The 12,379-nt window shown below is 37.5% G+C and overlaps 1 pseudogene; it reads left to right on the top strand.

Annotated features, from left to right (window-relative positions):
• The first annotated feature begins 10,118 nt into the window (after nt 1-10,118).
• LOC118831465 lies at nt 10,119-10,833 on the top strand (annotated as a pseudogene).
• Nucleotides 10,834-12,379: the final 1,546 nt, after the last annotated feature.

The raw sequence follows: 12,379 nt of genomic DNA, 5'->3' as shown, positions 1-12,379 counted from the left end.
GATAAATAATATAAACATGTGTGCTGAAACTGTAAACATCCACTGTGACTGCACAGTGAGATATAGGGATGAAATTATGTAAACTTGTGAGGCTATTGCTGGCAATATGCCTTCTTTGTCTGATGCCCTCTAAAACAGGTAGTCAGTGGTCAGTGAGTTGGGGAACCTTTATGGTTGAATGCACAAGCTGGGATGCTGTGTGCCTTGATTGGCCCCCATCAAGGATTGGGAGGGGGGAATCTGTGTTTGCCTCAACCGGCCCCCATAGAGACATAAGGGTAGTTGCCTGCCCCCTTCTTGCTGGCCCCTGCAAGAAGGATGATTAGAGAATATTGTAGGAGTTTGTAGTGCTTCCATTATCAGCAATACTTCTAGAGAAGACTAGATTAGAATAACGCTTATTATTAACCCCTTTGAAGCTGTCTTTCCTGTCTGACCAGATCAAGAGTGAACCTGTTAGAGGCTGGAGTCTGAAGCCTCCAGTGCCTCCTGTGTATTATCTAACACATTATTCTTACAAAACTGTGCCCCACTTTTATATTTGTCCTCAGTTATCTGTCCTTTCTAGGTAGCTTAGTGAATAGAGTGCTAGGCCTGGAGTCAGAAACACCCGAGTTCAAATTCAACTTTAGACACTTACTAGTTGTGTAACCTTGGGCAAGTCACTTAAACCTCTGTTTACCTTAGTTTCCTCAACTCTAAAATAGGAATAATAATAGCACCTTCCTCTAGGTGTATTGGTAAAATAAAAATTAGATGATATTTGTAAACTGCTTTGCAAGCTGTAAGGCTCTATGCAAATGCTAGGTATTTTTATTATTAAATTTCCTTTTAAAATCTATGAATGTACATTGGACTCTAGGTAATTCTCCTCTCCCCATCCCAATTAAGATGGATTTCTCCTTGTGTCTTTAGAATTTTGTCCTTGCAACCTTCTATTCCTCCTGTATTGACTTCCACTGTGCAACACACCCAATTATTGCTGTTATCTAGTCAAGAATAGATGCCTCAGCATCTACCAATCACCATTGACGTCTTCTCTTCTTCCTCTGGCCCTTACTGAATGACTTTCACCTGACAGCACTTATAGACCCACATCATTCTTTGGAGGACATGCAGCTGCTTCTCCTTGTCAAGGGCCTAGCTCAGTCCTCTCTGGAAACCCATATTTGTTCCTGGAGTCCTATTCATTCTTTTTGTGAACCCTTTGAAATTTATTCTTCAAAAATCTAGGTACATGTCAGAAATGTTTCTGAAATCCAAATCCTATTCTTAGACATCATCTTCTTAACTAGTTTACTTTTGCTCTTTTAGTAAGTCTAAGATGGAGTGATCACTTCTGACCAAAGTTCCCATCATTTTCTTCCCAGAAACTAGTGCATCCTTATTGGTTAAAATCCAATACAGAATAGAAGTCCTCCTTCATTGGTTCCTCCAGCTTTTGAAGGATGAAATTATCATTAAGGCAAATCAAGAAATAATTTGCTGCTCTGCTTAAGCCAAAAATCTCTTACATAGCTGAATAATTACAGTTCCTCGTTGTGATTGTGTCATACCACATATCAGGCTTGTGAGCTGTTTCTCAAGCTCCTCATCTATTTCTTTGTTTCTGTAAAAGGTAATCTGTAATGTCTACTCTAATGACATTTCTGCTTCTACTGACACTTTACCACAAAACTCTCTATAGTGTTTCTTTACTATGGCATATGGATTTCCTCACGTGTATTTATCTCCTTATTGCATGTTATCCCTTGCCCACCCTTAATTTACCCCTCCTGTTCTTTTTAAATAAAATACAACCATACAGGACCACAATCCAGTGACGGCATAGTCCTTTGCCATAAAAACTGAATGATATCAATGTTTCTTTGAGTTGCATTTGTATATAGATATTTGAGGCCATGAGACCAAGAAAAAAACCTCTCTTGAATTTTGCCTGTTGTGAATTTCTGGGCATCTCTGTTGTAATGGTTTTTACAATGTAGTAGCTTTATATGGTATTGCTTCTCTTCTTCCTCTGACCCTTAGGGTGATCTTTCACTTCACAGTACCTGAATGATTGATGTCAGAGCAATCCCTGAATTGACAGTACGTGTACAATGAGACAACTGCCTTGTCAGAACAAGATCAGAATTAGTAAAATAAAAAATAAAAAAAACTGGAAGAATAATAATGAGAATAAATGGGGCACATACTCGAACCAAGTCCATCTGGACCTATTTCAAAAGATAGTAATGATCCAAAATGGATAATGGACAGCAAATGTAATATTAAAAAAAATTTTTTCTTAATGTTTTCTTTTTCTTAGATCACCATGATATCCCATGTATCCCTCCCTCTCCCCAACAGTCATCTCATATGACAAATAGTATTTTTTAATAGAGGAAGATTTTTAAAAGTCAGAAAAATAGATCAACACATTGAGAAAGTTAAAAAAAATCACGTGCAATGCATAACACCTGTGGACCTCTCACCTCCACAGATGGGTAGGTTGGAGATGTCTTCTCATATCTCTACATTTGAGTTTCATCTGATCTTTATAATTTTATTACATTTACTTTTAATTTTTTGGTGTGTTGGTCTCTCCATTTAAATTGTTGTAGTTACTATGGCTTTGCTTATTGGCTGCATCAATTCATATAGATCTTTCCATACTTCTTTGTATTCATCACATAATTTCTGATTGCACAGTAGTATTCTATTAACAAATTTTTTAAAAAAAATTTCCTCTTAACAATTATTTTATTATTTAATATTTTAGTTTTCAACATTGATTTCCACAAGATTTTGAATTACAAATTTTCTCCCCATTTCTACCCTCCCCCCCACTCCAAGATGGCATATATTCTGACTGCCCCATTCCCCAGTCAGCCCTCCCTTCTGTCTCCCCATTCCCCCCCATACCTTCTCCCCCTACTTTTTTGTAGGGCAGGACAGATTTCAATGCCCCATTCCCTAAATATCTTATTTCTCAGTTGCATGCAAAAACAGCTTGTTTTTTGAGCATCTGTTTTTAAAACTTTGAGTTCCAAATTCTCTGCCCTCTTCCCTTCCCACTCACCCTCCCTAAGAAGGCAAGCAATTCACCATAGGCCACACATGTATCATTATGTAAAATACTTCCACAATACTCATGTCGTGAAAGACTAACTATATTTCCCTCCATTCTATCCTGTGCCCCTTTATTCAATTTTCTCCTTTGACCTTGTCCCTTTTCAAGTGTTTGCTTTTGATTACCTCCTCCCCCTATCTGCCTTCCCTTCTATCATCCCCCCTTTTTTATCTTCTTCCTCCTTCTTTCCTGTGGGGTAAGATACCTAATTGAGTGTGTATGGTATTCCATCCTCAAGTCAAATCCAATGAGAGTAAGAGTCACTCATTCCCCTTCATCTGCCCCCTCTTCCCTTCCAAAAGAACTGCTTTTTCTTGCCACTTTTATGTGAGATAGTTTAGCCCATTCTATCTCTCCCTTTCTCCCTCTCTCAATACATTCCTCTCTCATCCCTTAATTTGATTTTATTCTTTTAGATATCACCCCTTCATATTCAACTCACCCTGTGCCCTCTGTCCATATACATGTATATTCCCTTCAACTACCCTAATACTGAGAAAGGTCTCATGAATTAGACATACCATCTTTCCATGTAGGAATGTAAACAAAACTGTTCAACTTTAGTAAGTCCCTTATGATTTCTCTTTCTTGTTTACCTTTTCATGCTTCTCTTGATTCTTGTGTTTGAAAATTTCTATTCAGCTCTGGTCTTTTCACTGAGAAAGCTTAAAAGTCCTCTATTTTATTGAAAATCCATATTTTACCTTGGAGCATGATACTCAGTTTTGCTGGGTAGGTGATTCTTGGTTTAAATCCTCCAGAATATATTTCAAGCCCTTTGATCCCTTAATGTAGAAGCTGCTAGATCTTGCATTATCCTGATTGTGTTTCCACAATAATCAAACTGTTTCTTTCTGGCTGCTTGCAGTATTTTCTCCTTGACCTGGGAACTCTGGAATTTGGTGACAATATTCCTAGGAGTTTTCTTTTCTTGATCTTCTTCAAGAGGTGATTGGTAGATTCTTTCATTTTCTATTCTACCCTCTGGCTCTAGGATATCAGGGCAGTTTTTCCTGATAATTTCTTGAAAGATGATGTCTAAGCTCTTTTTTTGATCATGGCTTTCAGGTAGTCCAATAATTTTTAAATTATCTCTCCTGGATCTATTTTCCAGGTCAGTGGTTTTTCCAATGAGATATTTCACTTTGTCTTCCCTGTTTTCATTCCTTTGGTTCTGTTTTATAATATCTTGATTTTTCATAAAGTCACTAGCTTCCACTTGCTCCAATCTAATTATTAAGGTAGTATTTTCTTCGGTGGTCTTTTGGACCTCCTTTTCCATGTGGCTAATTCTGCCTTTCAAGGAATTCTTCTCCTCGTTGGCTTTTTGGAGCTCTTATCTCATTTGGATTAGTCTATTTTTAAGGTGTTATTTTCTTTAGTATTTTTTGGATCTCCTTTAGCAAGTTGTTGACTTGTTTTTCATGGTTTTCTTGCATCACTCTCACTTCTCTTCCCAATTTTTCCTCTACCTCTTTCATGTGCTTTTCCAAATCTTTTTTGAGCCAATTCATATTTTTCTTGGAGGCTTTTGATGTAGGCTCTTTGACTTTGTTGACTTTTTCTGGCTGTATATTTTGATCTTCTTTGTCACCAAAAAAAGATTCTAGAGTCTGAGTTTGAGTCTGAGTTTGCATCTTTTTTCACTGCCTGGCCATGTTCCCACCCAACTACTTGACTTTTCAGCTTTTTGTCAGGGTATGACTGCTTGTACAGTAGAGAGTGCTTTGTCCCAAGCTTTAGGGGCTGTGCTGCTGTTTTCAGAGCTACTTTTACTCCACTGTCACTGCAAGTTCTGCCACAGAAGTGCTCCTCCTCCCCCAAAAACTACCAACCAGGATTGTGACCCAGATCCAAGCAGGGCAAAGCAAGCCCTGCACTCCAGCTCTGGTCTGCCACTTGATTCCTCCCACTGTGTGAGCCAGGTACTCTGGAAGCAGCTGACTCTGGAGCTCTGGAAGCAGCCACAGGAACTTCCAGCTATACACCACCTCTACCACCCAAGGGCTGGGGCCAGACTGCTCTCTAACCCAATCTAGCAGTTTACCCACATGGTCTTTGGTGTTTGTGCATTGAGAAGTCTGGTAATTGCCACAGCTCAATGATTCATGGCCCTAAGGCCTGCTCCAGTCAACTCTGGATCTCCTCTCTCCTGGCAAGGCCCACACTGGGCCTCCCAGCATTGTGAGATAGACCCTTCCCAGCAACCATCCAGGCTGTCCTGGGCTGGAGACCCAATTCCCTCTTCTGTTTTGTAGGTTCCGCAGCTCTGGAATTTGTTCAGAGCCATTTTTTTACAGGTGTTTGGAGGGATTTGGGGGAGAGCTTAAGTAAGTCCCTGCTTTCTAGCCACCATCTTCTCTATTAACAAATTACCACAGTACTAACAAATTACCACAATTTGTTTAGCCATTCCCCAGCTGATGGGAATCTAATTTGTTTCTAATTCTTTAATATCACAAAAAGTGCTACTATGAATATTTTGGAGTAAAGGGGACTTTTTTCTTATTGATGGCTTCCTTGGGGTATAAGCTGAGTAAGACAATCTGTGGTTCAAAATATTATAGACATTTTAGTTACTTTGTGTAATTCCAAATTTCTTTCCAAAATGGTTGCACCATTTCACAGCTCCACCAACAATTAGCATATGTGTCTTTTCACACCCCCTCCAACATTGACTGTTGCCATTTTTTTTTTGGCCACTTTTGCCAATTTGCAAGGTCCGCAGTGAAATCTTAGAGTTGCTGGGTTACATTTCTCTTACTGCTAGTGATTTGAAACATTTTTCATGTGGTTTGAATACTTTGTAGTTCTTTTGAAAACTGTTTGTTTTTTTCTTTAACTATTTATCTACTGGGGAATGGCTATTAGTCTTATATATTTATTGTTTATCTATTTTGCATACCAAACCCTTATCAGAGAAATTAAATACAAAGATTTTTTTTTCCTATTCAACCATTTTTCTTATCCTAGATGAATTGATGTTCTCTGTGCAGAAACTTTTCAGTCTCAAGTAAGCAAAGTAATTAATTTTATTTTTTTGTAATTGCCTCCATTTCTTGTTCGGTTAAGAATATATCTCCTACCAGGGCCGATACAGGTATCTGTTTCTCCTCTAATTTTTTATAGTATGATAATGTTGTTTTTTTGAGGATTTTGTAATGCAAAACTGTGTTGAAGCTATTGTCTCAATTAGTATCTTTGCCGATTCTCTGCAGTTTTCTAAGTAAATTATAATGCAATTATATTTCTAACTAAATTAAAATAAATCAATAAATAGTGATAATTTTTATCTCCTCCTAGCCTGCCCATATTTATTGGAAAAGGTTCTAGTGTATTCTCATTGTATATGATGCTTGCTTTTGGTTTCAGATAGGTTTTTTTAATGACATTTTTAAGAAAAGATCTTTCTATGCCTATACTTTGTAGGGTTTTTAGCATTAAAGAATGTTGTACTTTGTCAAAGGGTTTTTCTATGTCTATTGAGAAGATCATGAAGTTTTAAATGTTTTCATTTTGAATGTAATTATCTTGATTAGTTTTATAATGTTGAACTATCCTTGCATTCCTGGTAAAAATTCCACTTGATCAAAAAAGTGATTCCTTGGATAAATTGTTTTAATTTGTTTGATAGGATTTCATCTAAAATTTTTGAGTCAACATTCACTAATGATATTGGCCTATTGTTTCTTTCTGTATTTATCTTTCACTGGTTTACATATCAGGGACTATATCTGTTTCAAAAAAAAAGGTTATGGTAGGATTCTTTCTCAGTTTAGGGGAATAATTCGTGGAGTATGAGTAATAAATGTTCTTTAAAAATCCTATAGAATTCTCCTGTGAATCCATCAGGCACAGAAGTTTTTTCTTTGGTAGTTCCTTTGCAGCCAGATCAATTTACTCTTCTGAGATTAGATTATTCAAGATCTCTATCTGGTCTCCTGACAAGAAGACACCATGTGTCTTGGAGTTTGCACCATTGGTGGTGGTTGCTATTGTTTTCAGGAGACAATCTGTGAATTCTTTCCATTGAAATTTAATATTCTATGTTTACGACTTCTTCCTCCCTCTCCATCTATTCTTTTATTTCCTTCATTATGGTGTTAAGGATTTTTGTCCTTTTGTGTTCTTCTAGGAGATCTATGATCCTTAGATTGTGTCTATACATCTTGTCTTCAAGACCAGTATGTTTTGCTTGCATAGTAAATATATTTCTTTTTAATGCTCTTGTCCATCAATATGTACATATAGGATAGTCAGAATAAACAGACAATGAATTAAACCTAAATTAAACTGGGGGAGGAAATTGAGATGGATTACCTTTTTTAAAAAATTGCAAAATTCCTCTCATAAAATTCTTCCAGAAATAAAAGATCCATCCTTTCAATGCTACATTTGGCTAAAGTTGTTATGTGGTTTTGAGTTGAAATACCACAGTCTCCAAAAAATTACAAATGATTATCACAGAGAGGAGTGAAAAGTGTACAATATATAATCAATAAGGAATTTCAAATAAGGGTAGGAATTAAAGATGTTGTTGGACAATTATATGAAAGGAAGAAAAGATTAGATTGGTTGGTCATATGATGAGAACATGGGCTAACAGATAGGTAGTCCACGCATTCTGCTAATAACCATGAAATGTCAAGAGAAAGAAAAGGAAGGGCCCTTCAGCACATTAAGTGGACCATTAGTGGAAAACGAGTGGAAGAATATGGACAGTAGTCATACAAGTGGGTTGTGGGCTCCATCAATAGAAGGAATTTCCAATTAAATGAGATCATGATCTATTCCAGTATTTGAGAATTTTAGACTTTTATTTCTGTCTTTGATGTCTTTGGAGTTTATGTCCAATAGTGGAATTTATGGACAAAAGAGAACAATTAGTTCAGTCATTTTTCTTTCATAACGCCATATTGAATCTATCCTCTTCATTTTATAAGTGAGGAAACTGAGGTCCAGAAACTACGTACTATAAATGTTGTGTTTTCATGTGCCTGCCCCTCACCCCAGTACTTGGTGCAGTATTATGCAAATATTTAACAAATACTAACAAGGCTTTTATTAACATTTTATTAACATATTATTTGTATATGTATTAATAATATTAATAAGGTTTAACAAATATTTGTTGTATTGTTAGAATGAGATAAGCATTTAAAAGACCCCTGTAAATGGCAGCAAATCGAATTGTTATGAAGCAAAACCACACTTTCAATTTAAGTCTCAGCCCAGAATACTTTTATTCAGTAATTCTTGAAGATTGGGGAGAATTTCTCCCCCTACATGTGTATGCATGTGCACGCGCACGCGCACACACACACACACAGAGTATTGGGTTCTTTTACATAATGGTACAAACTTTTTTAAAAGAGATGTTGCTACCTAGGAATACCTTGTGGATAGCACAAAGGAAACAGTCAAAACAGTTAGCAATAATGTATACCAGCTAGTCTTTATGAGAAGTTTTCACAAGCAAGCTAAAAATGAAAAAAAAAAAAAACTTTACTCATGCTTACACTGACAAGCATTGCACAAAGCAATGGGGATACAGATGCAAAAAAAATGAGACAGTCCTTGCCCTCAAGGAGTTTCTATTCTTACAAGGGAAAACAACACATATGAGAGAATGGTGGTCAGAGAAGGGTGTTTTCCTCTGGAAGCATGGGGATTAAGAATGGAGCAATATGTTAATTGATATGCCTTTTCTAGAAGCAGTAGTAATATTTAATATGCCCTGTTCAAGAGGTAGAAAGTAAGGAGAAGGGCAGAGAGCAAAAGTAAACATACAGTGGTAGGCCAAATGGAAAACACCAGAAGCATGCTCTAGTGATCTGTGGCAGATTAGATAGACTAGTGAATTTCCTGAATCACCAATCAGGAGACCTACAGGCCAGGACTTCCAAAGCTGAGTAAATAAGTCCCCCAGACAATAGTCTTTGGAGGTCTGGTGGTCCAGTGGGTACAGTGGCAAGGTATAAAATGGAGTTCCTTATGCTAAGATGAAATGAGTATAAGGGTGGGATGTGAATAACTCAATCATTTACCTCACCCCCACTTAAAATAACAAGAGGCTCTATACTCTGATACCTTTATCAGGTTAAAACATTTCTGTTGAATCAAAGATGTCTATGTGGAGTATACTAATGAGGGCTCACAGTCTGGGGTTTTTTTAAGGTCCTTAGTCAATTAGGAAGAAGTGAAAACCATCCAATGAAATGAAATAAATGACGCTACACAGGAAGTAGTTGAAAAGCCTCAGTCACGTCCTGCAGGGCTTGGATAAAACAGCAAGCAAATTTGGAACCCAGTATTTTAGTGGTCACCAGCCTGGAGAGAGTAGCTTTATATAAATTCCTAAGAGGAAATCTCTTCGGAGAAAAAGGGGAGAAGGTAGAAAGAAGAGAGCCTTTCTTTCCTCTATCAGCCCTAGACCAGAGGAAGAATTTATAAACTTTGAAGGGTCAGAAGATTTTTGAATTTCCCATCATGTCACAGCAACCTGGAACACAGCATTAAGGGAATGATGGCAATGTCTGTAACAGGAACTCAGGACAAACTTAACATATATAGTAAAGGCAGCTTTAGGACTTCACAAGAAGACTAGCAGAAAGTTGTACCATACCTAGGGGGAACTTTATGAGGATCCCAGAAAGGGCACAAAAGGGATTTCTAGAAAGTAGGAGCTGTTACCCCTTTATCATATCAAGCTTGAGTCCACTTTCCTCAGAACTCTGTAGGGACATGTGGGTGAAACTTCCATTTTAGGAGAATGTTTGCATCAATTGTTCTTACACTATAACTTTAGAAAATACCCATTTATATGGGCTAATTAATTCTGATTAATATTAATTGAAATCATTGGGAGAACTTCCCTGGCACTGACATACCTGCTGTCAGGAACCACCTGCTAATGGGAACAAAACCGATGCCTGGAGAGTGTTAAAAAGAGCAGCAGTCATCCAAGACTTTCTTTCGCTGACATTTATTGTATCATACTTGGAACATGGGGAATAGATTTGCTAATTTCTTTAAAGGGCTCTTTGGCAAAAAAAAAAAAAAAAATATGGATTCCAATGGCCACCTGCATGCTGCAGGAAAAACAACTATTTTGTATAAACTGGAACTGGGTAAAATAGTAACTACTGTACCCACTATTTCAATGTAGAAACTGTACAATACAAAATCATTAGCCTCACAATGTAGGATGTAGGTGGCCAGAGCAAGATCCAACCCCAATAACACCATTACTTCCAGAATACACTAGGATTAATTTTTGCAGTTGATAATGACAGAGGAGGAGTGAATGAGTCCCAAGAACTGATGAGACTGACAGCAGAAGATCTTAGAACTTAGAGATTCCATCTTATTGGTGTTGACTAATAATCAGTATCTTCTCAATGCCACGAACTCATCTGAAATCTCTTGAACTGAAATCTCTTCATTACAGAAACTGGTACATCCTGGGCCAGAGGACCCCTGTCATAGGGCTGCACCATGAGCTGCTGCCACCACCCCCCACTGCTGCTGCCCCTGATGCTGCCACCCCTGGGCAGCCTACTGGGAGCTGGAGCCCCACAGCTGCCAGGGAGTAGAATCTGCATAATTCAAATTTAGATAAAGTGAGAACTGTCTGTACATCCAAGCCATCTGTGCTGTTAGTGGAGATGGACTCTGAAGGACTGGACTGATTGTCCAATCGGCTCCAAAACCAGAAATGAAACAAGAAAATTTCTTCCTCCCTCTCCTTTTTATTTCCTCTTATTGCCCTCTGTTTTACTGTAATGTGGCAAACTGTTCTACTTTGTGGTACTGAGTTCTGGAAGATGTTTTTTTCCTCCCCTTTGTCACAGTATGTATTCTACCATGTGGTGAATGTGGCAAACATAGGCCTGAAAACAGATTTCTCTTTTATGTATAGTTTTTGTTTCTAATGGGACATTTTCTGGCACTGTTATGTAATAGCACTCAGTATTTAGGGGGCTTTTTCTATTGTTAGGAAAAAAAAAACAACTCACCATAAAGTACACATATAAGTACATGAAGGGAATTTCAGCAGAGTTATGCTTGGGTTGCCGGAGGTTAACATGCAGCAGCAGAGACAAATACTATGGCTACTGGCTTATGATATGTGTGTTGAGATCCTTTTGGTGGATGGCTTTTAACTTAAACTCAATGCATTTTTAAAAAAATAGTTTAAAAAAAGAAAAAGCAAAATGCTTGAACACACTGAAGGGAGAAATATGCTTCATGTAAATTTTGCAGTAACAACTAGAATATTAGACCATTTTAATTGTCTGCAGTTTCTCTTTTGAAGCTCGAGAAATGATTTTTTTAAAAAATGATCAATTTCACATGGTTAAAATAGAGATTAATGTAATGCTATGTTTTTGGATCTATGTATTTCATAGAGTTTGTGTTTATATTTGTGCTCACATGGATATTTTATTAGGGAAAAAAGCTTTGAGGTTGTGGTTCAGAGATGACTACACAACGAGAATTTTAGATCTTCAATCATAAATTGTTTATAACTAGATCCTGCCCCCATCCTCACCCCCCACAGTTCAGGTCAGGCTGTGATTAGTTCTCCATCATACTTGAATAACTCTTAGAAAGGGCACAGTTATGGCTGGTTATAAACATTGAGAAGAGGTTTTTGACATATTTGGCAAACAAAAGACCAGCCTTTTAATTTTTGGTCAAGTGTGTGCTGCTTCTGTTTGGAACTACTCCAGAAACTTCTCCATAATAAACAGAGCCTATGTTAGCTCCAAAGTTTGGTTGGAGATATTTCAAAGACACAGTCAAGAACACCAGACATTTCTTATTGGTGTTCAGGTTTAGAAAGAAAATAAATTGAGCACAAGAGTTTTAGGTCCTTGAATTGCTGAGAAGGGCAAAATCTATCAAAATCAGTTGTCACACAGCGTGGCTGTTACTGTGTACAATGTTCTCCTGGTTCTGCTCACTTCACTCAGCATCAGTTCATGTGTTTCCAGGTTTTCCCAAAGTCTGCCTGCTCATCATTTCTTGTAACACAATAGTATTCCATTACATTCATATACCACAACTTGTTCAGCCATTCCCCAATTGATGGACATGCCCTTGATTTCCAGTTCTTGGCCACCACAAAGAGAGCTGCCATAAACATTTTTGTATGTGTGATCTTTTTCCATATTTGTAATTTTGTGCCCCTTTTTGAAAAAGATTTCTTTCACTATCCACATTATCCATCTTTTCTGTCTACTCTAGATCTCCAATCTCTGA

This window comes from Trichosurus vulpecula, chromosome 9, assembly GCF_011100635.1.
Source record: "Trichosurus vulpecula isolate mTriVul1 chromosome 9, mTriVul1.pri, whole genome shotgun sequence".
Classification (NCBI taxonomy): domain Eukaryota; kingdom Metazoa; phylum Chordata; class Mammalia; order Diprotodontia; family Phalangeridae; genus Trichosurus; species Trichosurus vulpecula.
The sequence above is the reverse complement of the archived record's forward strand: the minus strand, read 5'-3'. Positions and strand labels throughout refer to the sequence as shown.